The sequence below is a fragment of the Pelophylax lessonae genome (genome assembly GCF_965119305.1).
Source record: "Pelophylax lessonae genome assembly, chromosome: 3".
Taxonomy (NCBI): domain Eukaryota; kingdom Metazoa; phylum Chordata; class Amphibia; order Anura; family Ranidae; genus Pelophylax; species Pelophylax lessonae.
In genome coordinates, this window is record NC_138770.1 from 84,356,052 (window position 1) to 84,383,940 (window position 27,889).

Here is a 27,889-nt window from a genome sequence, read left to right on the forward strand (position 1 = left end):
GATGTTTCTCCCCGTCGGGGAATCGAACCCCGGTCTCCCGCGTGACAGGCGGGGATACTCACCACTATACTAACGAGGACCACTTGGCATTCCTTTCCTGCTCCTGGTAAAAATACTTAGGGCTTCAGATATTTTCTTTTAATAGAGCTCTCTGCATCACGGCTTAGCGCCTGGCAATGGGATGGCCCTGAGCAGCATGCTTATAATAAGCCACGCTCACTAAATCCACAACCAGCCACGTAATCACCAGCTTATGGTATCAGTGGCCATAAGACACATATTGATTTTCCACAAATAAATGAAGCGTGAGTCTCCACAGAAGGTCCCACCGAGATTTGAACTCGGATCGCTGGATTCAGAGTCCAGAGTGCTAACCATTACACCATGGAACCCCTGGTTGAGTACAGGAGCTAGGAGCTCTGCTTTCTGTTGTACTGAGATGTCCGTAGGTTATGGCCCCCATCCCCTTTAACCCCCTAGGATCCTTTTTTCCACTCCTTTAAAGGTCACAAACACACTTTTTGAAGCTCTGGCACTTTCAGTTGCTTGAACAAAAAAGCCTTTTGGGAGATTTTCTCCATCTGGAAAGAGCATTACAAGGACTTAAGCTGTCCAGCGAGGCGCATGGGTAAGTGGGTTGAAAAGAAAGTCGCTTCTCCCCGTCGGGGAATCGAACCCCGGTCTCCCGCGTGACAGGCGGGGATACTCACCACTATACTAACGAGGACCGCTTGCCACCCTTTTCCTGCCCCTGGTAAAAATACTTAGGGCTGCAGATATTTTCTTTTAATAGAGCTCTCTGCATCACGGGTTAGCGCCTGGCAATGGGATGGCCCTGGGCAGCATGCTTATAATAAGCCACGCTCACTAAATCCACAACCAGCCATGTAATCAGAAGCTTATGGTATCAGTGGCCATAAGAAACATACTGATTTTCCACAAAGAAATGAAGCGTGATTCTCCACAATAGGTTCCACCGAGATTTGAACTCGGATCACTGGATTCAAAGTCCAGAGTGCTAACCATTACACCATGGAACCCCTTGGCCAGTGCAAGCACTCTACACTCTGCTTTCTACAGTACTTAGATGTCCGTAGGTTATGCCCCCGTTCCCTTTCACCCCCTAGGACCAGCCAGTCTATAAACTTTTCCCCAGACGCGGAAGAGGATGCAGAAGAGGATTGCGCTGGCTTCAGCTGCCCACAACAGAGATGGCAACGCTGGAGAAGAAATTTTAAAAGTGAGTATTTCTTCTTGTAGGTAAGTGCGACCCGGGACAGATCAGAGGCTAGCCATTGTGGAATGTACTAGCCCTGACTGTCCCGGGGGTATGTTCACTGAAAAAAAAATTTTGTGCCCGGGAACTCCGCTTTAAGCCCTCAGGATTGTTGTATCTAACCAGGTGACTATGGTTGTGGATGAGGCTGGATGATCCTTTTTTCGACTCCTTTAAAGGTCACAAACACACTTTTTGAAGCTCTGGCACTTTCAGTTGCTTGAACAAAAAAGCCTTTTGGGAGATTTTCTCCATCAGGGGTATGGTGATTTTTCAAAGAGGGATCCAGAAACACCATGACTTGTTTAACATGAAAAGACGGTGAAACTCTCAAGATGAAATGAGGCATGCGGTAGACCGGAGTAGGCCAGAGAGCCCAGTGTGCTCTTCACAGATCACTCCATCTCTCCTAAAGCCCAACACCAGGCTAACATACAGCAGAGTATGCAGCTTTGGCCTTGGAGAGGTCTTTTCGACTCTCTCTCCCCCGGTATGCAACATGTTCAGGAGTTGGTCCCAGGGTAAGTTCTATTGAGATTCAAATCTCTGCACTTTCCACGCTATTAAGAACTGATTGGGCCTTCCCTTGTCATCATCCCATTTTCTCAGGCCTTGATGAGAATTTGTCCAGCAAGAGCATTCCCTTTTCCCAGCTGGGACCTGTCTTTGATGCTGGCTGTTCCATCTCATTCCCCGAAAAGAAAAGAAAATCGTTTCTCCCCGTCGGGGAATTGAACCCCGGTCTCCCGCGTGACAGGCGGGGATACTCACCACTATACTAACGAGGACCACAATGGCCATGTAGTGCTTCTTGCGGCTGCCGCCGCCGCCCCTCCTCCTGGTAAAGGCACTTAGGGCCACAGGGAAAAGCCAGAGTTAAATTGCAGAGGTGGTCTGAAGCATTCGTGACCTCTGAAACTGTGACAAAGCTGGTGTTGTGCAGGGTGGCCATGAGATGACTTTCCCCAATTGCCATGTACAGCAAACCCGAGCAAACACTTTCTTCTGGAAAGAGCATTACAAGGACTTAAGATGTCCAGCACCAGAGAGGTGCGTGGGTAACTGGGTAGAAAAGAAAGATGTTTCTCCCCGTCGGGGAATCGAACCCCGGTCTCCCGCGTGACAGGCGGGGATACTCACCACTATACTAACGAGGACCACTTGGCATTCCTTTCCTGCTCCTGGTAAAAATACTTAGGGCTTCAGATATTTTCTTTTAATAGAGCTCTCTGCATCACGGCTTAGCGCCTGGCAATGGGATGGCCCTGAGCAGCATGCTTATAATAAGCCACGCTCACTAAATCCACAACCAGCCACGTAATCACCAGCTTATGGTATCAGTGGCCATAAGACATATATTGATTTTCCACAAATAAATGAAGCGTGAGTCTCCACAGAAGGTCCCACCGAGATTTGAACTCGGATCGCTGGATTCAGAGTCCAGAGTGCTAACCATTACACCATGGAACCCCTGGTTGAGTACAGGAGCTAGGAGCTAGGAGCTCTGCTTTCTGTTGTACTGAGATGTCCGTAGGTTATGGCCCCCATCCCCTTTAACCCCCTAGGATCCTTTTTTCCACTCCTTTAAAGGTCACAAACACACTTTTTGAAGCTCTGGCACTTTCAGTTGCTTGAACAAAAAAGCCTTTTGGGAGATTTTCTCCATCTGGAAAGAGCATTACAAGGACTTAAGCTGTCCAGCGAGGCGCATGGGTAAGTGGGTTGAAAAGAAAGTCGCTTCTCCCCGTCGGGGAATCGAACCCCGGTCTCCCGCGTGACAGGCGGGGATACTCACCACTATACTAACGAGGACCGCTTGCCACCCTTTTCCTGCCCCTGGTAAAAATACTTAGGGCTGCAGATATTTTCTTTTAATAGAGCTCTCTGCATCACGGGTTAGCGCCTGGCAATGGGATGGCCCTGGGCAGCATGCTTATAATAAGCCACGCTCACTAAATCCACAACCAGCCATGTAATCAGAAGCTTATGGTATCAGTGGCCATAAGAAACATACTGATTTTCCACAAAGAAATGAAGCGTGATTCTCCACAATAGGTTCCACCGAGATTTGAACTCGGATCACTGGATTCAAAGTCCAGAGTGCTAACCATTACACCATGGAACCCCTTGGCCAGTGCAAGCACTCTACACTCTGCTTTCTACAGTACTTAGATGTCCGTAGGTTATGCCCCCGTTCCCTTTCACCCCCTAGGACCAGCCAGTCTATAAACTTTTCCCCAGACGCGGAAGAGGATGCAGAAGAGGATTGCGCTGGCTTCAGCTGCCCACAACAGAGATGGCAACGCTGGAGAAGAAATTTTAAAAGTGAGTATTTCTTCTTGTAGGTAAGTGCGACCCGGGACAGATCAGAGGCTAGCCATTGTGGAATGTACTAGCCCTGACTGTCCCGGGGGTATGTTCACTGAAAAAAAATTTTCGTGCCCGGGAACTCCGCTTTAAGCCCTCAGGATTGTTGTATCTAACCAGGTGACTATGGTTGTGGATGAGGCTGGATGATCCTTTTTTCGACTCCTTTAAAGGTCACAAACACACTTTTTGAAGCTCTGGCACTTTCAGTTGCTTGAACAAAAAAGCCTTTTGGGAGATTTTCTCCATCAGGGGTATGGTGATTTTTCAAAGAGGGATCCAGAAACACCATGACTTGTTTAACATGAAAAGACGGTGAAACTCTCAAGATGAAATGAGGCATGCGGTAGACCGGAGTAGGCCAGAGAGCCCAGTGTGCTCTTCACAGATCACTCCATCTCTCCTAAAGCCCAACACCAGGCTAACATACAGCAGAGTATGCAGCTTTGGCCTTGGAGAGGTCTTTTCGACTCTCTCTCCCCCGGTATGCAACATGTTCAGGAGTTGGTCCCAGGGTAAGTTCTATTGAGATTCAAATCTCTGCACTTTCCACGCTATTAAGAACTGATTGGGCCTTCCCTTGTCATCATCCCATTTGCTCAGGCCTTGATGAGAATTTGTCCAGCAAGAGCATTCCCTTTTCCCAGCTGGGACCTGTCTTTGATGCTGGCTGTTCCATCTCATTCCCCGAAAAGAAAAGAAAATCGTTTCTCCCCGTCGGGGAATTGAACCCCGGTCTCCCGCGTGACAGGCGGGGATACTCACCACTATACTAACGAGGACCACAATGGCCATGTAGTGCTTCTTGCGGCTGCCGCCGCCGCCCCTCCTCCTGGTAAAGGCACTTAGGGCCACAGGGAAAAGCCAGAGTTAAATTGCAGAGGTGGTCTGAAGCATTCGTGACCTCTGAAACTGTGACAAAGCTGGTGTTGTGCAGGGTGGCCATGAGATGACTTTCCCCAATTGCCATGTACAGCAAACCCGAGCAAACACTTTCTTCTGGAAAGAGCATTACAAGGACTTAAGATGTCCAGCACCAGAGAGGTGCGTGGGTAACTGGGTAGAAAAGAAAGATGTTTCTCCCCGTCGGGGAATCGAACCCCGGTCTCCCGCGTGACAGGCGGGGATACTCACCACTATACTAACGAGGACCACTTGGCATTCCTTTCCTGCTCCTGGTAAAAATACTTAGGGCTTCAGATATTTTCTTTTAATAGAGCTCTCTGCATCACGGCTTAGCGCCTGGCAATGGGATGGCCCTGAGCAGCATGCTTATAATAAGCCACGCTCACTAAATCCACAACCAGCCACGTAATCACCAGCTTATGGTATCAGTGGCCATAAGACACATATTGATTTTCCACAAATAAATGAAGCGTGAGTCTCCACAGAAGGTCCCACCGAGATTTGAACTCGGATCGCTGGATTCAGAGTCCAGAGTGCTAACCATTACACCATGGAACCCCTGGTTGAGTACAGGAGCTAGGAGCTCTGCTTTCTGTTGTACTGAGATGTCCGTAGGTTATGGCCCCCATCCCCTTTAACCCCCTAGGATCCTTTTTTCCACTCCTTTAAAGGTCACAAACACACTTTTTGAAGCTCTGGCACTTTCAGTTGCTTGAACAAAAAAGCCTTTTGGGAGATTTTCTCCATCTGGAAAGAGCATTACAAGGACTTAAGCTGTCCAGCGAGGCGCATGGGTTGAAAAGAAAGTCGCTTCTCCCCGTCGGGGAATCGAACCCCGGTCTCCCGCGTGACAGGCGGGGATACTCACCACTATACTAACGAGGACCGCTTGCCACCCTTTTCCTGCCCCTGGTAAAAATACTTAGGGCTGCAGATATTTTCTTTTAATAGAGCTCTCTGCATCACGGGTTAGCGCCTGGCAATGGGATGGCCCTGGGCAGCATGCTTATAATAAGCCACGCTCACTAAATCCACAACCAGCCATGTAATCAGAAGCTTATGGTATCAGTGGCCATAAGAAACATACTGATTTTCCACAAAGAAATGAAGCGTGATTCTCCACAATAGGTTCCACCGAGATTTGAACTCGGATCACTGGATTCAAAGTCCAGAGTGCTAACCATTACACCATGGAACCCCTTGGCCAGTGCAAGCACTCTACACTCTGCTTTCTACAGTACTTAGATGTCCGTAGGTTATGCCCCCGTTCCCTTTCACCCCCTAGGACCAGCCAGTCTATAAACTTTTCCCCAGACGCGGAAGAGGATGCAGAAGAGGATTGCGCTGGCTTCAGCTGCCCACAACAGAGATGGCAACGCTGGAGAAGAAATTTTAAAAGTGAGTATTTCTTCTTGTAGGTAAGTGCGACCCGGGACAGATCAGAGGCTAGCCATTGTGGAATGTACTAGCCCTGACTGTCCCGGGGGTATGTTCACTGAAAAAAAATTTTCGTGCCCGGGAACTCCGCTTTAAGCCCTCAGGATTGTTGTATCTAACCAGGTGACTATGGTTGTGGATGAGGCTGGATGATCCTTTTTTCGACTCCTTTAAAGGTCACAAACACACTTTTTGAAGCTCTGGCACTTTCAGTTGCTTGAACAAAAAAGCCTTTTGGGAGATTTTCTCCATCAGGGGTATGGTGATTTTTCAAAGAGGGATCCAGAAACACCATGACTTGTTTAACATGAAAAGACGGTGAAACTCTCAAGATGAAATGAGGCATGCGGTAGACCGGAGTAGGCCAGAGAGCCCAGTGTGCTCTTCACAGATCACTCCATCTCTCCTAAAGCCCAACACCAGGCTAACATACAGCAGAGTATGCTGCTTTGGCCTTGGAGAGGTCTTTTCGACTCTCTCTCCCCCGGTATGCAACATGTTCAGGAGTTGGTCCCAGGGTAAGTTCTATTGAGATTCAAATCTCTGCACTTTCCACGCTATTAAGAACTGATTGGGCCTTCCCTTGTCATCATCCCATTTGCTCAGGCCTTGATGAGAATTTGTCCAGCAAGAGCATTCCCTTTTCCCAGCTGGGACCTGTCTTTGATGCTGGCTGTTCCATCTCATTCCCCGAAAAGAAAAGAAAATCGTTTCTCCCCGTCGGGGAATTGAACCCCGGTCTCCCGCGTGACAGGCGGGGATACTCACCACTATACTAACGAGGACCACAATGGCCATGTAGTGCTTCTTGCGGCTGCCGCCGCCCCTCCTCCTGGTAAAGGCACTTAGGGCCACAGGGAAAAGCCAGAGTTAAATTGCAGAGGTGGTCTGAAGCATTCGTGACCTCTGAAACTGTGACAAAGCTGGTGTTGTGCAGGGTGGCCATGAGATGACTTTCCCCAATTGCCATGTACAGCAAACCCGAGCAAACACTTTCTTCTGGAAAGAGCATTACAAGGACTTAAGATGTCCAGCACCAGAGAGGTGCGTGGGTAACTGGGTAGAAAAGAAAGATGTTTCTCCCCGTCGGGGAATCGAACCCCGGTCTCCCGCGTGACAGGCGGGGATACTCACCACTATACTAACGAGGACCACTTGGCATTCCTTTCCTGCTCCTGGTAAAAATACTTAGGGCTTCAGATATTTTCTTTTAATAGAGCTCTCTGCATCACGGCTTAGCGCCTGGCAATGGGATGGCCCTGAGCAGCATGCTTATAATAAGCCACGCTCACTAAATCCACAACCAGCCACGTAATCACCAGCTTATGGTATCAGTGGCCATAAGACACATATTGATTTTCCACAAATTAATGAAGCGTGAGTCTCCACAGAAGGTCCCACCGAGATTTGAACTCGGATCGCTGGATTCAGAGTCCAGAGTGCTAACCATTACACCATGGAACCCCTGGTTGAGTACAGGAGCTAGGAGCTCTGCTTTCTGTTGTACTGAGATGTCCGTAGGTTATGGCCCCCATCCCCTTTAACCCCCTAGGATCCTTTTTTCCACTCCTTTAAAGGTCACAAACACACTTTTTGAAGCTCTGGCACTTTCAGTTGCTTGAACAAAAAAGCCTTTTGGGAGATTTTCTCCATCTGGAAAGAGCATTACAAGGACTTAAGCTGTCCAGCGAGGCGCATGGGTAAGTGGGTTGAAAAGAAAGTCGCTTCTCCCCGTCGGGGAATCGAACCCCGGTCTCCCGCGTGACAGGCGGGGATACTCACCACTATACTAACGAGGACCGCTTGCCACCCTTTTCCTGCCCCTGGTAAAAATACTTAGGGCTGCAGATATTTTCTTTTAATAGAGCTCTCTGCATCACGGGTTAGCGCCTGGCAATGGGATGGCCCTGGGCAGCATGCTTATAATAAGCCACGCTCACTAAATCCACAACCAGCCATGTAATCAGAAGCTTATGGTATCAGTGGCCATAAGAAACATACTGATTTTCCACAAAGAAATGAAGCGTGATTCTCCACAATAGGTTCCACCGAGATTTGAACTCGGATCACTGGATTCAAAGTCCAGAGTGCTAACCATTACACCATGGAACCCCTTGGCCAGTGCAAGCACTCTACACTCTGCTTTCTACAGTACTTAGATGTCCGTAGGTTATGCCCCCGTTCCCTTTCACCCCCTAGGACCAGCCAGTCTATAAACTTTTCCCCAGACGCGGAAGAGGATGCAGAAGAGGATTGCGCTGGCTTCAGCTGCCCACAACAGAGATGGCAACGCTGGAGAAGAAATTTTAAAAGTGAGTATTTCTTCTTGTAGGTAAGTGCGACCCGGGACAGATCAGAGGCTAGCCATTGTGGAATGTACTAGCCCTGACTGTCCCGGGGGTATGTTCACTGAAAAAAAATTTTCGTGCCCGGGAACTCCGCTTTAAGCCCTCAGGATTGTTGTATCTAACCAGGTGACTATGGTTGTGGATGAGGCTGGATGATCCTTTTTTCGACTCCTTTAAAGGTCACAAACACACTTTTTGAAGCTCTGGCACTTTCAGTTGCTTGAACAAAAAAGCCTTTTGGGAGATTTTCTCCATCAGGGGTATGGTGATTTTTCAAAGAGGGATCCAGAAACACCATGACTTGTTTAACATGAAAAGACGGTGAAACTCTCAAGATGAAATGAGGCATGCGGTAGACCGGAGTAGGCCAGAGAGCCCAGTGTGCTCTTCACAGATCACTCCATCTCTCCTAAAGCCCAACACCAGGCTAACATACAGCAGAGTATGCAGCTTTGGCCTTGGAGAGGTCTTTTCGACTCTCTCTCCCCCGGTATGCAACATGTTCAGGAGTTGGTCCCAGGGTAAGTTCTATTGAGATTCAAATCTCTGCACTTTCCACGCTATTAAGAACTGATTGGGCCTTCCCTTGTCATCATCCCATTTTCTCAGGCCTTGATGAGAATTTGTCCAGCAAGAGCATTCCCTTTTCCCAGCTGGGACCTGTCTTTGATGCTGGCTGTTCCATCTCATTCCCCGAAAAGAAAAGAAAATCGTTTCTCCCCGTCGGGGAATTGAACCCCGGTCTCCCGCGTGACAGGCGGGGATACTCACCACTATACTAACGAGGACCACAATGGCCATGTAGTGCTTCTTGCGGCTGCCGCCGCCGCCGCCGCCGCCGCCGCCCCTCCTCCTGGTAAAGGCACTTAGGGCCACAGGGAAAAGCCAGAGTTAAATTGCAGAGGTGGTCTGAAGCATTCGTGACCTCTGAAACTGTGACAAAGCTGGTGTTGTGCAGGGTGGCCATGAGATGACTTTCCCCAATTGCCATGTACAGCAAACCCGAGCAAACACTTTCTTCTGGAAAGAGCATTACAAGGACTTAAGATGTCCAGCACCAGAGAGGTGCGTGGGTAACTGGGTAGAAAAGAAAGATGTTTCTCCCCGTCGGGGAATCGAACCCCGGTCTCCCGCGTGACAGGCGGGGATACTCACCACTATACTAACGAGGACCACTTGGCATTCCTTTCCTGCTCCTGGTAAAAATACTTAGGGCTTCAGATATTTTCTTTTAATAGAGCTCTCTGCATCACGGCTTAGCGCCTGGCAATGGGATGGCCCTGAGCAGCATGCTTATAATAAGCCACGCTCACTAAATCCACAACCAGCCACGTAATCACCAGCTTATGGTATCAGTGGCCATAAGACACATATTGATTTTCCACAAATAAATGAAGCGTGAGTCTCCACAGAAGGTCCCACCGAGATTTGAACTCGGATCGCTGGATTCAGAGTCCAGAGTGCTAACCATTACACCATGGAACCCCTGGTTGAGTACAGGAGCTAGGAGCTAGGAGCTCTGCTTTCTGTTGTACTGAGATGTCCGTAGGTTATGGCCCCCATCCCCTTTAACCCCCTAGGATCCTTTTTTCCACTCCTTTAAAGGTCACAAACACACTTTTTGAAGCTCTGGCACTTTCAGTTGCTTGAACAAAAAAGCCTTTTGGGAGATTTTCTCCATCTGGAAAGAGCATTACAAGGACTTAAGCTGTCCAGCGAGGCGCATGGGTAAGTGGGTTGAAAAGAAAGTCGCTTCTCCCCGTCGGGGAATCGAACCCCGGTCTCCCGCGTGACAGGCGGGGATACTCACCACTATACTAACGAGGACCGCTTGCCACCCTTTTCCTGCCCCTGGTAAAAATACTTAGGGCTGCAGATATTTTCTTTTAATAGAGCTCTCTGCATCACGGGTTAGCGCCTGGCAATGGGATGGCCCTGGGCAGCATGCTTATAATAAGCCACGCTCACTAAATCCACAACCAGCCATGTAATCAGAAGCTTATGGTATCAGTGGCCATAAGAAACATACTGATTTTCCACAAAGAAATGAAGCGTGATTCTCCACAATAGGTTCCACCGAGATTTGAACTCGGATCACTGGATTCAAAGTCCAGAGTGCTAACCATTACACCATGGAACCCCTTGGCCAGTGCAAGCACTCTACACTCTGCTTTCTACAGTACTTAGATGTCCGTAGGTTATGCCCCCGTTCCCTTTCACCCCCTAGGACCAGCCAGTCTATAAACTTTTCCCCAGACGCGGAAGAGGATGCAGAAGAGGATTGCGCTGGCTTCAGCTGCCCACAACAGAGATGGCAACGCTGGAGAAGAAATTTTAAAAGTGAGTATTTCTTCTTGTAGGTAAGTGCGACCCGGGACAGATCAGAGGCTAGCCATTGTGGAATGTACTAGCCCTGACTGTCCCGGGGGTATGTTCACTGAAAAAAAATTTTCGTGCCCGGGAACTCCGCTTTAAGCCCTCAGGATTGTTGTATCTAACCAGGTGACTATGGTTGTGGATGAGGCTGGATGATCCTTTTTTCGACTCCTTTAAAGGTCACAAACACACTTTTTGAAGCTCTGGCACTTTCAGTTGCTTGAACAAAAAAGCCTTTTGGGAGATTTTCTCCATCAGGGGTATGGTGATTTTTCAAAGAGGGATCCAGAAACACCATGACTTGTTTAACATGAAAAGACGGTGAAACTCTCAAGATGAAATGAGGCATGCGGTAGACCGGAGTAGGCCAGAGAGCCCAGTGTGCTCTTCACAGATCACTCCATCTCTCCTAAAGCCCAACACCAGGCTAACATACAGCAGAGTATGCAGCTTTGGCCTTGGAGAGGTCTTTTCGACTCTCTCTCCCCCGGTATGCAACATGTTCAGGAGTTGGTCCCAGGGTAAGTTCTATTGAGATTCAAATCTCTGCACTTTCCACGCTATTAAGAACTGATTGGGCCTTCCCTTGTCATCATCCCATTTGCTCAGGCCTTGATGAGAATTTGTCCAGCAAGAGCATTCCCTTTTCCCAGCTGGGACCTGTCTTTGATGCTGGCTGTTCCATCTCATTCCCCGAAAAGAAAAGAAAATCGTTTCTCCCCGTCGGGGAATTGAACCCCGGTCTCCCGCGTGACAGGCGGGGATACTCACCACTATACTAACGAGGACCACAATGGCCATGTAGTGCTTCTTGCGGCTGCCGCCGCCGCCCCTCCTCCTGGTAAAGGCACTTAGGGCCACAGGGAAAAGCCAGAGTTAAATTGCAGAGGTGGTCTGAAGCATTCGTGACCTCTGAAACTGTGACAAAGCTGGTGTTGTGCAGGGTGGCCATGAGATGACTTTCCCCAATTGCCATGTACAGCAAACCCGAGCAAACACTTTCTTCTGGAAAGAGCATTACAAGGACTTAAGATGTCCAGCACCAGAGAGGTGCGTGGGTAACTGGGTAGAAAAGAAAGATGTTTCTCCCCGTCGGGGAATCGAACCCCGGTCTCCCGCGTGACAGGCGGGGATACTCACCACTATACTAACGAGGACCACTTGGCATTCCTTTCCTGCTCCTGGTAAAAATACTTAGGGCTTCAGATATTTTCTTTTAATAGAGCTCTCTGCATCACGGCTTAGCGCCTGGCAATGGGATGGCCCTGAGCAGCATGCTTATAATAAGCCACGCTCACTAAATCCACAACCAGCCACGTAATCACCAGCTTATGGTATCAGTGGCCATAAGACACATATTGATTTTCCACAAATAAATGAAGCGTGAGTCTCCACAGAAGGTCCCACCGAGATTTGAACTCGGATCGCTGGATTCAGAGTCCAGAGTGCTAACCATTACACCATGGAACCCCTGGTTGAGTACAGGAGCTAGGAGCTCTGCTTTCTGTTGTACTGAGATGTCCGTAGGTTATGGCCCCCATCCCCTTTAACCCCCTAGGATCCTTTTTTCCACTCCTTTAAAGGTCACAAACACACTTTTTGAAGCTCTGGCACTTTCAGTTGCTTGAACAAAAAAGCCTTTTGGGAGATTTTCTCCATCTGGAAAGAGCATTACAAGGACTTAAGCTGTCCAGCGAGGCGCATGGGTAAGTGGGTTGAAAAGAAAGTCGCTTCTCCCCGTCGGGGAATCGAACCCCGGTCTCCCGCGTGACAGGCGGGGATACTCACCACTATACTAACGAGGACCGCTTGCCACCCTTTTCCTGCCCCTGGTAAAAATACTTAGGGCTGCAGATATTTTCTTTTAATAGAGCTCTCTGCATCACGGGTTAGCGCCTGGCAATGGGATGGCCCTGGGCAGCATGCTTATAATAAGCCACGCTCACTAAATCCACAACCAGCCATGTAATCAGAAGCTTATGGTATCAGTGGCCATAAGAAACATACTGATTTTCCACAAAGAAATGAAGCGTGATTCTCCACAATAGGTTCCACCGAGATTTGAACTCGGATCACTGGATTCAAAGTCCAGAGTGCTAACCATTACACCATGGAACCCCTTGGCCAGTGCAAGCACTCTACACTCTGCTTTCTACAGTGTTGATGAAAACGAAATTATGCAGCGCTAGCTCAAAACAAAGTGTTAAGTGCTGTGATATAAATACAATAATCAGTATGATCAAATATAAAAAAAAGTGCTAAGTGCTTATAAATATCTGAACAGTAACAGATAAATATATAATTAAATATGATAGTGCACAATAAATAAGTGGTTGAAAATAGTCCAAATAAATATTCAGTGCTTGAAAAAATCCTTATAGTGATCCAATTGAAGTGCCAAGGTGCCAAATAATTAAGGTGCTTGCAGTGTGATATGGTGCCCCTCAAGGTTCCCCACTCACCAGATTGCAGATAATCATAGACCTTCAAAGTTATTGCACATTGCCCGGGATCTTTACAGGACCAGAACTTCTCCTATGTAGCCTTGAAAATTGTTTTGGGTCAGCTTCCGCAAACAAACATGGCAGCAGAAGCCATGTGCTCACATCTGTAGGCCAACAGATGTGAGCACATGGCTTCTGCTGCCATGTTTGTTTGCGGAAGCTGACCCAAAACAATTTTCAAGGCTACATAGGAGAAGTTCTGGTCCTGTAAAGATCCCGGGCAATGTGCAATAACTTTGAAGGTCTATGATTATCTGCAATCTGGTGAGTGGGGAACCTTGAGGGGCACCATATCACACTGCAAGCACCTTAATTATTTGGCACCTTGGCACTTCAATTGGATCACTATAAGGATTTTTTCAAGCACTGAATATTTATTTGGACTATTTTCAACCACTTATTTATTGTGCACTATCATATTTAATTATATATTTATCTGTTACTGTTCAGATATTTATAAGCACTTAGCACTTTTTTTATATTTGATCATACTGATTATTGTATTTATATCACAGCACTTAACACTTTGTTTTGAGCTAGCGCTGCATAATTTCGTTTTCATCATATTTTCCTAAGACTTTCTTAGTGTCTGCAGCAGCTGCCTAATATTGCATTTATCTTTATTTAAATTCTCACGTTGTGTAGCGCGGGTTTAATTTTTGTTTTTTCACATTGCTTTCTACAGTACTTAGATGTCCTTAGGTTATGCCCCCGTTCCCTTTCACCCCCTAGGACCAGCCAGTCTATAAACTTTTCCCCAGACGCGGAAGAGGATGCAGAAGAGGATTGCGCTGGCTTCAGCTGCCCACAACAGAGATGGCAACGCTGGAGAAGAAATTTTAAAAGTGAGTATTTCTTCTTGTAGGTAAGTGCGACCCGGGACAGATCAGAGGCTAGCCATTGTGGAATGTACTAGCCCTGACTGTCCCGGGGGTATGTTCACTGAAAAAAAATTTTCGTGCCCGGGAACTCCGCTTTAAGCCCTCAGGATTGTTGTATCTAACCAGGTGACTATGGTTGTGGATGAGGCTGGATGATCCTTTTTTCGACTCCTTTAAAGGTCACAAACACACTTTTTGAAGCTCTGGCACTTTCAGTTGCTTGAACAAAAAAGCCTTTTGGGAGATTTTCTCCATCAGGGGTATGGTGATTTTTCAAAGAGGGATCCAGAAACACCATGACTTGTTTAACATGAAAAGACGGTGAAACTCTCAAGATGAAATGAGGCATGCGGTAGACCGGAGTAGGCCAGAGAGCCCAGTGTGCTCTTCACAGATCACTCCATCTCTCCTAAAGCCCAACACCAGGCTAACATACAGCAGAGTATGCAGCTTTGGCCTTGGAGAGGTCTTTTCGACTCTCTCTCCCCCGGTATGCAACATGTTCAGGAGTTGGTCCCAGGGTAAGTTCTATTGAGATTCAAATCTCTGCACTTTCCACGCTATTAAGAACTGATTGGGCCTTCCCTTGTCATCATCCCATTTTCTCAGGCCTTGATGAGAATTTGTCCAGCAAGAGCATTCCCTTTTCCCAGCTGGGACCTGTCTTTGATGCTGGCTGTTCCATCTCATTCCCCGAAAAGAAAAGAAAATCGTTTCTCCCCGTCGGGGAATTGAACCCCGGTCTCCCGCGTGACAGGCGGGGATACTCACCACTATACTAACGAGGACCACAATGGCCATGTAGTGCTTCTTGCGGCTGCCGCCGCCGCCCCTCCTCCTGGTAAAGGCACTTAGGGCCACAGGGAAAAGCCAGAGTTAAATTGCAGAGGTGGTCTGAAGCATTCGTGACCTCTGAAACTGTGACAAAGCTGGTGTTGTGCAGGGTGGCCATGAGATGACTTTCCCCAATTGCCATGTACAGCAAACCCGAGCAAACACTTTCTTCTGGAAAGAGCATTACAAGGACTTAAGATGTCCAGCACCAGAGAGGTGCGTGGGTAACTGGGTAGAAAAGAAAGATGTTTCTCCCCGTCGGGGAATCGAACCCCGGTCTCCCGCGTGACAGGCGGGGATACTCACCACTATACTAACGAGGACCACTTGGCATTCCTTTCCTGCTCCTGGTAAAAATACTTAGGGCTTCAGATATTTTCTTTTAATAGAGCTCTCTGCATCACGGCTTAGCGCCTGGCAATGGGATGGCCCTGAGCAGCATGCTTATAATAAGCCACGCTCACTAAATCCACAACCAGCCACGTAATCACCAGCTTATGGTATCAGTGGCCATAAGACACATATTGATTTTCCACAAATAAATGAAGCGTGAGTCTCCACAGAAGGTCCCACCGAGATTTGAACTCGGATCGCTGGATTCAGAGTCCAGAGTGCTAACCATTACACCATGGAACCCCTGGTTGAGTACAGCAGCTAGGAGCTCTGCTTTCTGTTGTACTGAGATGTCCGTAGGTTATGGCCCCCATCCCCTTTAACCCCCTAGGATCCTTTTTTCCACTCCTTTAAAGGTCACAAACACACTTTTTGAAGCTCTGGCACTTTCAGTTGCTTGAACAAAAAAGCCTTTTGGGAGATTTTCTCCATCTGGAAAGAGCATTACAAGGACTTAAGCTGTCCAGCGAGGCGCATGGGTAAGTGGGTTGAAAAGAAAGTCGCTTCTCCCCGTCGGGGAATCGAACCCCGGTCTCCCGCGTGACAGGCGGGGATACTCACCACTATACTAACGAGGACCGCTTGCCACCCTTTTCCTGCCCCTGGTAAAAATACTTAGGGCTGCAGATATTTTCTTTTAATAGAGCTCTCTGCATCACGGGTTAGCGCCTGGCAATGGGATGGCCCTGGGCAGCATGCTTATAATAAGCCACGCTCACTAAATCCACAACCAGCCATGTAATCAGAAGCTTATGGTATCAGTGGCCATAAGAAACATACTGATTTTCCACAAAGAAATGAAGCGTGATTCTCCACAATAGGTTCCACCGAGATTTGAACTCGGATCACTGGATTCAAAGTCCAGAGTGCTAACCATTACACCATGGAACCCCTTGGCCAGTGCAAGCACTCTACACTCTGCTTTCTACAGTACTTAGATGTCCGTAGGTTATGCCCCCGTTCCCTTTCACCCCCTAGGACCAGCCAGTCTATAAACTTTTCCCCAGACGCGGAAGAGGATGCAGAAGAGGATTGCGCTGGCTTCAGCTGCCCACAACAGAGATGGCAACGCTGGAGAAGAAATTTTAAAAGTGAGTATTTCTTCTTGTAGGTAAGTGCGACCCGGGACAGATCAGAGGCTAGCCATTGTGGAATGTACTAGCCCTGACTGTCCCGGGGGTATGTTCACTGAAAAAAAATTTTCGTGCCCGGGAACTCCGCTTTAAGCCCTCAGGATTGTTGTATCTAACCAGGTGACTATGGTTGTGGATGAGGCTGGATGATCCTTTTTTCGACTCCTTTAAAGGTCACAAACACACTTTTTGAAGCTCTGGCACTTTCAGTTGCTTGAACAAAAAAGCCTTTTGGGAGATTTTCTCCATCAGGGGTATGGTGATTTTTCAAAGAGGGATCCAGAAACACCATGACTTGTTTAACATGAAAAGACGGTGAAACTCTCAAGATGAAATGAGGCATGCGGTAGACCGGAGTAGGCCAGAGAGCCCAGTGTGCTCTTCACAGATCACTCCATCTCTCCTAAAGCCCAACACCAGGCTAACATACAGCAGAGTATGCAGCTTTGGCCTTGGAGAGGTCTTTTCGACTCTCTCTCCCCCGGTATGCAACATGTTCAGGAGTTGGTCCCAGGGTAAGTTCTATTGAGATTCAAATCTCTGCACTTTCCACGCTATTAAGAACTGATTGGGCCTTCCCTTGTCATCATCCCATTTGCTCAGGCCTTGATGAGAATTTGTCCAGCAAGAGCATTCCCTTTTCCCAGCTGGGACCTGTCTTTGATGCTGGCTGTTCCATCTCATTCCCCGAAAAGAAAAGAAAATCGTTTCTCCCCGTCGGGGAATTGAACCCCGGTCTCCCGCGTGACAGGCGGGGATACTCACCACTATACTAACGAGGACCACAATGGCCATGTAGTGCTTCTTGCGGCTGCGGCTGCCGCCGCCGCCCCTCCTCCTGGTAAAGGCACTTAGGGCCACAGGGAAAAGCCAGAGTTAAATTGCAGAGGTGGTCTGAAGCATTCGTGACCTCTGAAACTGTGACAAAGCTGGTGTTGTGCAGGGTGGCCATGAGATGACTTTCCCCAATTGCCATGTACAGCAAACCCGAGCAAACACTTTCTTCTGGAAAGAGCATTACAAGGACTTAAGATGTCCAGCACCAGAGAGGTGCGTGGGTAACTGGGTAGAAAAGAAAGATGTTTCTCCCCGTCGGGGAATCGAACCCCGGTCTCCCGCGTGACAGGCGGGGATACTCACCACTATACTAACGAGGACCACTTGGCATTCCTTTCCTGCTCCTGGTAAAAATACTTAGGGCTTCAGATATTTTCTTTTAATAGAGCTCTCTGCATCACGGCTTAGCGCCTGGCAATGGGATGGCCCTGAGCAGCATGCTTATAATAAGCCACGCTCACTAAATCCACAACCAGCCACGTAATCACCAGCTTATGGTATCAGTGGCCATAAGACACATATTGATTTTCCACAAATAAATGAAGCGTGAGTCTCCACAGAAGGTCCCACCGAGATTTGAACTCGGATCGCTGGATTCAGAGTCCAGAGTGCTAACCATTACACCATGGAACCCCTGGTTGAGTACAGGAGCTAGGAGCTCTGCTTTCTGTTGTACTGAGATGTCCGTAGGTTATGGCCCCCATCCCCTTTAACCCCCTAGGATCCTTTTTTCCACTCCTTTAAAGGTCACAAACACACTTTTTGAAGCTCTGGCACTTTCAGTTGCTTGAACAAAAAAGCCTTTTGGGAGATTTTCTCCATCTGGAAAGAGCATTACAAGGACTTAAGCTGTCCAGCGAGGCGCATGGGTAAGTGGGTTGAAAAGAAAGTCGCTTCTCCCCGTCGGGGAATCGAACCCCGGTCTCCCGCGTGACAGGCGGGGATACTCACCACTATACTAACGAGGACCGCTTGCCACCCTTTTCCTGCCCCTGGTAAAAATACTTAGGGCTGCAGATATTTTCTTTTAATAGAGCTCTCTGCATCACGGGTTAGCGCCTGGCAATGGGATGGCCCTGGGCAGCATGCTTATAATAAGCCACGCTCACTAAATCCACAACCAGCCATGTAATCAGAAGCTTATGGTATCAGTGGCCATAAGAAACATACTGATTTTCCACAAAGAAATGAAGCGTGATTCTCCACAATAGGTTCCACCGAGATTTGAACTCGGATCACTGGATTCAAAGTCCAGAGTGCTAACCATTACACCATGGAACCCCTTGGCCAGTGCAAGCACTCTACACTCTGCTTTCTACAGTACTTAGATGTCCGTAGGTTATGCCCCCGTTCCCTTTCACCCCCTAGGACCAGCCAGTCTATAAACTTTTCCCCAGACGCGGAAGAGGATGCAGAAGAGGATTGCGCTGGCTTCAGCTGCCCACAACAGAGATGGCAACGCTGGAGAAGAAATTTTAAAAGTGAGTATTTCTTCTTGTAGGTAAGTGCGACCCGGGACAGATCAGAGGCTAGCCATTGTGGAATGTACTAGCCCTGACTGTCCCGGGGGTATGTTCACTGAAAAAAAATTTTCGTGCCCGGGAACTCCGCTTTAAGCCCTCAGGATTGTTGTATCTAACCAGGTGACTATGGTTGTGGATGAGGCTGGATGATCCTTTTTTCGACTCCTTTAAAGGTCACAAACACACTTTTTGAAGCTCTGGCACTTTCAGTTGCTTGAACAAAAAAGCCTTTTGGGAGATTTTCTCCATCAGGTGTATGGTGATTTTTCAAAGAGGGATCCAGAAACACCATGACTTGTTTAACATGAAAAGACGGTGAAACTCTCAAGATGAAATGAGGCATGCGGTAGACCGGAGTAGGCCAGAGAGCCCAGTGTGCTCTTCACAGATCACTCCATCTCTCCTAAAGCCCAACACCAGGCTAACATACAGCAGAGTATGCAGCTTTGGCCTTGGAGAGGTCTTTTCGACTCTCTCTCCCCCGGTATGCAACATGTTCAGGAGTTGGTCCCAGGGTAAGTTCTATTGAGATTCAAATCTCTGCACTTTCCACGCTATTAAGAACTGATTGGGCCTTCCCTTGTCATCATCCCATTTTCTCAGGCCTTGATGAGAATTTGTCCAGCAAGAGCATTCCCTTTTCCCAGCTGGGACCTGTCTTTGATGCTGGCTGTTCCATCTCATTCCCCGAAAAGAAAAGAAAATCGTTTCTCCCCGTCGGGGAATTGAACCCCGGTCTCCCGCGTGACAGGCGGGGATACTCACCACTATACTAACGAGGACCACAATGGCCATGTAGTGCTTCTTGCGGCTGCCGCCGCCGCCGCCCCTCCTCCTGGTAAAGGCACTTAGGGCCACAGGGAAAAGCCAGAGTTAAATTGCAGAGGTGGTCTGAAGCATTCGTGACCTCTGAAACTGTGACAAAGCTGGTGTTGTGCAGGGTGGCCATGAGATGACTTTCCCCAATTGCCATGTACAGCAAACCCGAGCAAACACTTTCTTCTGGAAAGAGCATTACAAGGACTTAAGATGTCCAGCACCAGAGAGGTGCGTGGGTAACTGGGTAGAAAAGAAAGATGTTTCTCCCCGTCGGGGAATCGAACCCCGGTCTCCCGCGTGACAGGCGGGGATACTCACCACTATACTAACGAGGACCACTTGGCATTCCTTTCCTGCTCCTGGTAAAAATACTTAGGGCTTCAGATATTTTCTTTTAATAGAGCTCTCTGCATCACGGCTTAGCGCCTGGCAATGGGATGGCCCTGAGCAGCATGCTTATAATAAGCCACGCTCACTAAATCCACAACCAGCCACGTAATCACCAGCTTATGGTATCAGTGGCCATAAGACACATATTGATTTTCCACAAATAAATGAAGCGTGAGTCTCCACAGAAGGTCCCACCGAGATTTGAACTCGGATCGCTGGATTCAGAGTCCAGAGTGCTAACCATTACACCATGGAACCCCTGGTTGAGTACAGGAGCTAGGAGCTCTGCTTTCTGTTGTACTGAGATGTCCGTAGGTTATGGCCCCCATCCCCTTTAACCCCCTAGGATCCTTTTTTCCACTCCTTTAAAGGTCACAAACACACTTTTTGAAGCTCTGGCACTTTCAGTTGCTTGAACAAAAAAGCCTTTTGGGAGATTTTCTCCATCTGGAAAGAGCATTACAAGGACTTAAGCTGTCCAGCGAGGCGCATGGGTAAGTGGGTTGAAAAGAAAGTCGCTTCTCCCCGTCGGGGAATCGAACCCCGGTCTCCCGCGTGACAGGCGGGGATACTCACCACTATACTAACGAGGACCGCTTGCCACCCTTTTCCTGCCCCTGGTAAAAATACTTAGGGCTGCAGATATTTTCTTTTAATAGAGCTCTCTGCATCACGGGTTAGCGCCTGGCAATGGGATGGCCCTGGGCAGCATGCTTATAATAAGCCACGCTCACTAAATCCACAACCAGCCATGTAATCAGAAGCTTATGGTATCAGTGGCCATAAGAAACATACTGATTTTCCACAAAGAAATGAAGCGTGATTCTCCACAATAGGTTCCACCGAGATTTGAACTCGGATCACTGGATTCAAAGTCCAGAGTGCTAACCATTACACCATGGAACCCCTTGGCCAGTGCAAGCACTCTACACTCTGCTTTCTACAGTACTTAGATGTCCGTAGGTTATGCCCCCGTTCCCTTTCACCCCCTAGGACCAGCCAGTCTATAAACTTTTCCCCAGACGCGGAAGAGGATGCAGAAGAGGATTGCGCTGGCTTCAGCTGCCCACAACAGAGATGGCAACGCTGGAGAAGAAATTTTAAAAGTGAGTATTTCTTCTTGTAGGTAAGTGCGACCCGGGACAGATCAGAGGCTAGCCATTGTGGAATGTACTAGCCCTGACTGTCCCGGGGGTATGTTCACTGAAAAAAAATTTTCGTGCCCGGGAACTCCGCTTTAAGCCCTCAGGATTGTTGTATCTAACCAGGTGACTATGGTTGTGGATGAGGCTGGATGATCCTTTTTTCGACTCCTTTAAAGGTCACAAACACACTTTTTGAAGCTCTGGCACTTTCAGTTGCTTGAACAAAAAAGCCTTTTGGGAGATTTTCTCCATCAGGTGTATGGTGATTTTTCAAAGAGGGATCCAGAAACACCATGACTTGTTTAACATGAAAAGACGGTGAAACTCTCAAGATGAAATGAGGCATGCGGTAGACCGGAGTAGGCCAGAGAGCCCAGTGTGCTCTTCACAGATCACTCCATCTCTCCTAAAGCCCAACACCAGGCTAACATACAGCAGAGTATGCAGCTTTGGCCTTGGAGAGGTCTTTTCGACTCTCTCTCCCCCGGTATGCAACATGTTCAGGAGTTGGTCCCAGGGTAAGTTCTATTGAGATTCAAATCTCTGCACTTTCCACGCTATTAAGAACTGATTGGGCCTTCCCTTGTCATCATCCCATTTGCTCAGGCCTTGATGAGAATTTGTCCAGCAAGAGCATTCCCTTTTCCCAGCTGGGACCTGTCTTTGATGCTGGCTGTTCCATCTCATTCCCCGAAAAGAAAAGAAAATCGTTTCTCCCCGTCGGGGAATTGAACCCCGGTCTCCCGCGTGACAGGCGGGGATACTCACCACTATACTAACGAGGACCACAATGGCCATGTAGTGCTTCTTGCGGCTGCCGCCGCCCCTCCTCCTGGTAAAGGCACTTAGGGCCACAGGGAAAAGCCAGAGTTAAATTGCAGAGGTGGTCTGAAGCATTCGTGACCTCTGAAACTGTGACAAAGCTGGTGTTGTGCAGGGTGGCCATGAGATGACTTTCCCCAATTGCCATGTACAGCAAACCCGAGCAAACACTTTCTTCTGGAAAGAGCATTACAAGGACTTAAGATGTCCAGCACCAGAGAGGTGCGTGGGTAACTGGGTAGAAAAGAAAGATGTTTCTCCCCGTCGGGGAATCGAACCCCGGTCTCCCGCGTGACAGGCGGGGATACTCACCACTATACTAACGAGGACCACTTGGCATTCCTTTCCTGCTCCTGGTAAAAATACTTAGGGCTTCAGATATTTTCTTTTAATAGAGCTCTCTGCATCACGGCTTAGCGCCTGGCAATGGGATGGCCCTGAGCAGCATGCTTATAATAAGCCACGCTCACTAAATCCACAACCAGCCACGTAATCACCAGCTTATGGTATCAGTGGCCATAAGACACATATTGATTTTCCACAAATAAATGAAGCGTGAGTCTCCACAGAAGGTCCCACCGAGATTTGAACTCGGATCGCTGGATTCAGAGTCCAGAGTGCTAACCATTACACCATGGAACCCCTGGTTGAGTACAGGAGCTAGGAGCTAGGAGCTAGGAGCTAGGAGCTAGGAGCTCTGCTTTCTGTTGTACTGAGATGTCCGTAGGTTATGGCCCCCATCCCCTTTAACCCCCTAGGATCCTTTTTTCCACTCCTTTAAAGGTCACAAACACACTTTTTGAAGCTCTGGCACTTTCAGTTGCTTGAACAAAAAAGCCTTTTGGGAGATTTTCTCCATCTGGAAAGAGCATTACAAGGACTTAAGCTGTCCAGCGAGGCGCATGGGTAAGTGGGTTGAAAAGAAAGTCGCTTCTCCCCGTCGGGGAATCGAACCCCGGTCTCCCGCGTGACAGGCGGGGATACTCACCACTATACTAACGAGGACCGCTTGCCACCCTTTTCCTGCCCCTGGTAAAAATACTTAGGGCTGCAGATATTTTCTTTTAATAGAGCTCTCTGCATCACGGGTTAGCGCCTGGCAATGGGATGGCCCTGGGCAGCATGCTTATAATAAGCCACGCTCACTAAATCCACAACCAGCCATGTAATCAGAAGCTTATGGTATCAGTGGCCATAAGAAACATACTGATTTTCCACAAAGAAATGAAGCGTGATTCTCCACAATAGGTTCCACCGAGATTTGAACTCGGATCACTGGATTCAAAGTCCAGAGTGCTAACCATTACACCATGGAACCCCTTGGCCAGTGCAAGCACTCTACACTCTGCTTTCTACAGTACTTAGATGTCCGTAGGTTATGCCCCCGTTCCCTTTCACCCCCTAGGACCAGCCAGTCTATAAACTTTTCCCCAGACGCGGAAGAGGATGCAGAAGAGGATTGCGCTGGCTTCAGCTGCCCACAACAGAGATGGCAACGCTGGAGAAGAAATTTTAAAAGTGAGTATTTCTTCTTGTAGGTAAGTGCGACCCGGGACAGATCAGAGGCTAGCCATTGTGGAATGTACTAGCCCTGACTGTCCCGGGGGTATGTTCACTGAAAAAAAATTTTCGTGCCCGGGAACTCCGCTTTAAGCCCTCAGGATTGTTGTATCTAACCAGGTGACTATGGTTGTGGATGAGGCTGGATGATCCTTTTTTCGACTCCTTTAAAGGTCACAAACACACTTTTTGAAGCTCTGGCACTTTCAGTTGCTTGAACAAAAAAGCCTTTTGGGAGATTTTCTCCATCAGGGGTATGGTGATTTTTCAAAGAGGGATCCAGAAACACCATGACTTGTTTAACATGAAAAGACGGTGAAACTCTCAAGATGAAATGAGGCATGCGGTAGACCGGAGTAGGCCAGAGAGCCCAGTGTGCTCTTCACAGATCACTCCATCTCTCCTAAAGCCCAACACCAGGCTAACATACAGCAGAGTATGCAGCTTTGGCCTTGGAGAGGTCTTTTCGACTCTCTCTCCCCCGGTATGCAACATGTTCAGGAGTTGGTCCCAGGGTAAGTTCTATTGAGATTCAAATCTCTGCACTTTCCACGCTATTAAGAACTGATTGGGCCTTCCCTTGTCATCATCCCATTTGCTCAGGCCTTGATGAGAATTTGTCCAGCAAGAGCATTCCCTTTTCCCAGCTGGGACCTGTCTTTGATGCTGGCTGTTCCATCTCATTCCCCGAAAAGAAAAGAAAATCGTTTCTCCCCGTCGGGGAATTGAACCCCGGTCTCCCGCGTGACAGGCGGGGATACTCACCACTATACTAACGAGGACCACAATGGCCATGTAGTGCTTCTTGCGGCTGCCGCCGCCCCTCCTCCTGGTAAAGGCACTTAGGGCCACAGGGAAAAGCCAGAGTTAAATTGCAGAGGTGGTCTGAAGCATTCGTGACCTCTGAAACTGTGACAAAGCTGGTGTTGTGCAGGGTGGCCATGAGATGACTTTCCCCAATTGCCATGTACAGCAAACCCGAGCAAACACTTTCTTCTGGAAAGAGCATTACAAGGACTTAAGATGTCCAGCACCAGAGAGGTGCGTGGGTAACTGGGTAGAAAAGAAAGATGTTTCTCCCCGTCGGGGAATCGAACCCCGGTCTCCCGCGTGACAGGCGGGGATACTCACCACTATACTAACGAGGACCACTTGGCATTCCTTTCCTGCTCCTGGTAAAAATACTTAGGGCTTCAGATATTTTCTTTTAATAGAGCTCTCTGCATCACGGCTTAGCGCCTGGCAATGGGATGGCCCTGAGCAGCATGCTTATAATAAGCCACGCTCACTAAATCCACAACCAGCCACGTAATCACCAGCTTATGGTATCAGTGGCCATAAGACACATATTGATTTTCCACAAATAAATGAAGCGTGAGTCTCCACAGAAGGTCCCACCGAGATTTGAACTCGGATCGCTGGATTCAGAGTCCAGAGTGCTAACCATTACACCATGGAACCCCTGGTTGAGTACAGGAGCTAGGAGCTCTGCTTTCTGTTGTACTGAGATGTCCGTAGGTTATGGCCCCCATCCCCTTTAACCCCCTAGGATCCTTTTTTCCACTCCTTTAAAGGTCACAAACACACTTTTTGAAGCTCTGGCACTTTCAGTTGCTTGAACAAAAAAGCCTTTTGGGAGATTTTCTCCATCTGGAAAGAGCATTACAAGGACTTAAGCTGTCCAGCGAGGCGCATGGGTAAGTGGGTTGAAAAGAAAGTCGCTTCTCCCCGTCGGGGAATCGAACCCCGGTCTCCCGCGTGACAGGCGGGGATACTCACCACTATACTAACGAGGACCGCTTGCCACCCTTTTCCTGCCCCTGGTAAAAATACTTAGGGCTGCAGATATTTTCTTTTAATAGAGCTCTCTGCATCACGGGTTAGCGCCTGGCAATGGGATGGCCCTGGGCAGCATGCTTATAATAAGCCACGCTCACTAAATCCACAACCAGCCATGTAATCAGAAGCTTATGGTATCAGTGGCCATAAGAAACATACTGATTTTCCACAAAGAAATGAAGCGTGATTCTCCACAATAGGTTCCACCGAGATTTGAACTCGGATCACTGGATTCAAAGTCCAGAGTGCTAACCATTACACCATGGAACCCCTTGGCCAGTGCAAGCACTCTACACTCTGCTTTCTACAGTACTTAGATGTCCGTAGGTTATGCCCCCGTTCCCTTTCACCCCCTAGGACCAGCCAGTCTATAAACTTTTCCCCAGACGCGGAAGAGGATGCAGAAGAGGATTGCGCTGGCTTCAGCTGCCCACAACAGAGATGGCAACGCTGGAGAAGAAATTTTAAAAGTGAGTATTTCTTCTTGTAGGTAAGTGCGACCCGGGACAGATCAGAGGCTAGCCATTGTGGAATGTACTAGCCCTGACTGTCCCGGGGGTATGTTCACTGAAAAAAAATTTTCGTGCCCGGGAACTCCGCTTTAAGCCCTCAGGATTGTTGTATCTAACCAGGTGACTATGGTTGTGGATGAGGCTGGATGATCCTTTTTTCGACTCCTTTAAAGGTCACAAACACACTTTTTGAAGCTCTGGCACTTTCAGTTGCTTGAACAAAAAAGCCTTTTGGGAGATTTTCTCCATCAGGGGTATGGTGATTTTTCAAAGAGGGATCCAGAAACACCATGACTTGTTTAACATGAAAAGACGGTGAAACTCTCAAGATGAAATGAGGCATGCGGTAGACCGGAGTAGGCCAGAGAGCCCAGTGTGCTCTTCACAGATCACTCCATCTCTCCTAAAGCCCAACACCAGGCTAACATACAGCAGAGTATGCAGCTTTGGCCTTGGAGAGGTCTTTTCGACTCTCTCTCCCCCGGTATGCAACATGTTCAGGAGTTGGTCCCAGGGTAAGTTCTATTGAGATTCAAATCTCTGCACTTTCCACGCTATTAAGAACTGATTGGGCCTTCCCTTGTCATCATCCCATTTTCTCAGGCCTTGATGAGAATTTGTCCAGCAAGAGCATTCCCTTTTCCCAGCTGGGACCTGTCTTTGATGCTGGCTGTTCCATCTCATTCCCCGAAAAGAAAAGAAAATCGTTTCTCCCCGTCGGGGAATTGAACCCCGGTCTCCCGCGTGACAGGCGGGGATACTCACCACTATACTAACGAGGACCACAATGGCCATGTAGTGCTTCTTGCGGCTGCCGCCGCCGCCCCTCCTCCTGGTAAAGGCACTTAGGGCCACAGGGAAAAGCCAGAGTTAAATTGCAGAGGTGGTCTGAAGCATTCGTGACCTCTGAAACTGTGACAAAGCTGGTGTTGTGCAGGGTGGCCATGAGATGACTTTCCCCAATTGCCATGTACAGCAAACCCGAGCAAACACTTTCTTCTGGAAAGAGCATTACAAGGACTTAAGATGTCCAGCACCAGAGAGGTGCGTGGGTAACTGGGTAGAAAAGAAAGATGTTTCTCCCCGTCGGGGAATCGAACCCCGGTCTCCCGCGTGACAGGCGGGGATACTCACCACTATACTAACGAGGACCACTTGGCATTCCTTTCCTGCTCCTGGTAAAAATACTTAGGGCTTCAGATATTTTCTTTTAATAGAGCTCTCTGCATCACGGCTTAGCGCCTGGCAATGGGATGGCCCTGAGCAGCATGCTTATAATAAGCCACGCTCACTAAATCCACAACCAGCCACGTAATCACCAGCTTATGGTATCAGTGGCCATAAGACACATATTGATTTTCCACAAATAAATGAAGCGTGAGTCTCCACAGAAGGTCCCACCGAGATTTGAACTCGGATCGCTGGATTCAGAGTCCAGAGTGCTAACCATTACACCATGGAACCCCTGGTTGAGTACAGGAGCTAGGAGCTCTGCTTTCTGTTGTACTGAGATGTCCGTAGGTTATGGCCCCCATCCCCTTTAACCCCCTAGGATCCTTTTTTCCACTCCTTTAAAGGTCACAAACACACTTTTTGAAGCTCTGGCACATTCCACAATGGCTAGCCTCTGACAGATCAGAGGCTAGCCATTGTGGAATGTACTAGCCCTGACTGTCCCGGGGGTATGTTCACTGAAAAAAAATTTTCGTGCCCGGGAACTCCGCTTTAAGCCCTCAGGATTGTTGTATCTAACCAGGTGACTATGGTTGTGGATGAGGCTGGATGATCCTTTTTTCGACTCCTTTAAAGGTCACAAACACACTTTTTGAAGCTCTGGCACTTTCAGTTGCTTGAACAAAAAAGCCTTTTGGGAGATTTTCTCCATCAGGGGTATGGTGATTTTTCAAAGAGGGATCCAGAAACACCATGACTTGTTTAACATGAAAAGACGGTGAAACTCTCAAGATGAAATGAGGCATGCGGTAGA